A 3,107-nucleotide genomic window follows, 5' to 3' on the forward strand; every position below is an offset into this window, starting at 1 on the left:
AGTTAACACATGCTCTGAGGCTATGTGGTGACACTGCTGAGAAATGTCGATAGCCCTGATTAGGTAGGGTCATGGGGGAGAATGGAATGATGACAAGAAAACAGAGCAACAGGACAAGATCATAGATTCCTTTGTATAAAAGTTTTCATCTCTAATGTATTAATCTGTGAAAAAGAGAAACAACTTCTTATCATTCTTCCTGGCAATATATTATCCTTACATAGAGCTTCAGGAAAAAACGCTTCCCTTGTTAATTATTATAGCATGAATATCTGTGAGGTGTTTGAACTCTTTCTATGTATACAGTGCTGATGAATGAAACCAATCTCACTATTTAAGTATCTAAACTGCAATGTTCTCACCATTTAACTCTCTAAACTCTGATGGCTCCAAATCTTCTAAGATCAGTTTTCATCTCTTCCATTATATCCTGGCTTCTCTTCCCGACTGTCAACTCTCCCTTTCTTTCTCCCTCTCTCTACCAACTATGGTCTCCCTGCCAAAATTTGCCAAGATAAGCTTTCTTGAATTATAGACATAAGTTGACTTCTCTTTTATTTTAAATATAGGCAATTTTGATTTTCAAAGTCATTTATAATGGAGATTTGTCATACAATATTCCAATTCTAATCACACCACCAGTGTCTGCATCCCTCCACCAACAAATTACCCATTTCTCCCTGCATTCCCACCGATTTCCTTGACAAACACATTTTGAAGTTTTACTATTGTACTCTGGGTTCCATACTTATAGTAGTGTTGGCATTGGTGGTTAAGACATACACCTCAACTTTTTCATGCTGGCCTTCCTGGATCAATGCCCACTGACACCATGTAGGGGAAATATGTGAGAACAAATCATTAAGCTCCAAATTTTTCAAATAATCTTTAAACAATTCTGATCGAAATGAAAACAGTGTGAACTGGAGGGGACAACCCCCTGTCAGCCTGCAAAGTCTTTTCATTTTTCCACATTACAAAAGAAGAAATCAGTGAAGGAGGTCTGTCATTAGGCAAGTTAGGTGACCCTGCTGAGGTGTGGTCAACAGGGTGTTTTGTGCTCTTCTCTCCTTCCACCAGAAGTCCCAACCCTATGATTTTTGTCTCTTCAGTCCGCATAAAATGAAAAAAAATTTTACCACACAGACATCCATGTAATGAGCCCAGCCAAGTTGATAAAAATAAATTTCAGCAAATTCATAGGTTAGTCATGTTCGTAGAAACAAAATATCATGTTTTAATATTGAATCTGCAGGAGACACAAATTACAAACCTTTTCATGTCTCAGTTTCAATCATAGGATATTTTAACACCTAACCTCCACTAGTATACAGTTCCATTGCTAATGTCCCCAGTTTCTCTCCCATCACTCCCTCTCCCAACCCCAAACCCCACCTGACAGCCTGCTGTCTCTAAACTATGGCAGTCACCTCTCTCTCTCTCTCTCTCTCTCTCTCTCTCTCTCTAATCCTTTGGGCATTATGGATTGTAATACGGAGAATGAGAAGATCTCACGTTTATTTCTTTACCTACGTTCAGGACTCAGTTCTCACCCAGAGTAATCACTTCCAACTATCATTATCATAGCGGTCCCTTCTTTATTCCAAATGCTCGCCTTCAGCACTTGTGGCAAGCGTCAAACCATTGACCAGTTCTCCTGGCCTGTGTTTCTGCTATCTTTGGGTATTAGTCTCATATTCTGGTTTTTTATATACAAAAAATGGGGTAGTCCAATCAGTATACCCCTTTCCTTCTGACTGATTTCATTGAGCATGATATTCTTCCCTGTACATCCATTTATAAGCAAACTTCATGATGTGATTTTCCTGCCAACTGTGTAGTATTCAATTGTGTAGGCATACCATAGTTTCTTCTGGCTATTGTGAATAGTACTGCAGATGGTATTTCTGTTATAAATATCATGTTTAATGTAACTTACATAGGAAAATACTTCCCAGGTTCCAAACATACAGAATCCACTCACAAACACAAGTTTTTTTACTTTTTTTAAAAAAATAATTTATTATGATGCTTTCTAAAAAACGGAAGCTATTAACAAAACTCAGGGAAAGCATATTCTATTAAAGACAAAAAAATAACCTTAAGAAAGGACAACAGCTACGTGTTCTTGCTCCTCAAAAATCCAAGTGTTTCTTGATATATTGTCAATATCTTTCTATAGCCTTAAAATTCTTCAACTTCATTTCTAAACACTATTTACAGTTATATTAATTTAATAGGTGTAATCAGATTTATAGAATATTTATTTGATTCTTTCAAATTTTGCATAAACAACGTTTGAATTAACCATAGCACCGTAGCACTGTCCTCCCATTGTTCACTGATTTGCTCGAGTGGGCACCAGAAACGTCCCTATGGTGAGACTTGTTGTTACTGTTCATGGCATGTTGAATAGATCACAGGTAGCCTGCCAGGCTTTGCCATGAGGGAGGGTTATTCTCAGTAGCATGCCGGGCTCTCTGAGAGGAGCAGAGCAATCAAACCCAGGTTGGCCGCATGCAAGGCAAATGTCTTAACCACTGTGCTATGGCTCCAGCCCATATATATATTTATACATATATATGTGTATTTACACACACATATATATCTATATATTCCTCTTACATGGCTCTTAAGCTCCAACTCATATTTCTTCCTCCTCCAATTCTTTACTACCTCTCTCCCCATACTTTGGGCTCAACTAATTTCCGAGTGCCCTCAGATACATTTCTGAGGCCATGATAAAGGAATGCATAACATATTCATGCAAGGAAGGCACAAAGCATATGTAGGTAAATTTCATATGGACATATAATTGTGATGACTAGTTTACAAACTGTATTCGCTTCAAGTACAGAGTTCCTCATCTCAGCAACTCTGTATTCATACTCCATGCACTGTCAAATATCCAGCTACTGTCCACAACCAACTAACAACATTCCCCTACCCATTTCAGTCATTTAATTCCCCTCCTATAAGGACTATTTTGATGTCAGAGTGTAAAGGTTTGATTTTGCTTTTGTTTTATTCATCCATTTAATTTTTTTCTTTATGTTCCAGAAACAAATCAAATATTTTAAAAAAAATAAAGGACAGGAGGTGATATC

Source organism: Sorex fumeus, unplaced genomic scaffold, assembly GCF_029834395.1.
Source record: "Sorex fumeus unplaced genomic scaffold, SorFum_2.1 ptg000070l, whole genome shotgun sequence".
Taxonomy (NCBI): domain Eukaryota; kingdom Metazoa; phylum Chordata; class Mammalia; order Eulipotyphla; family Soricidae; genus Sorex; species Sorex fumeus.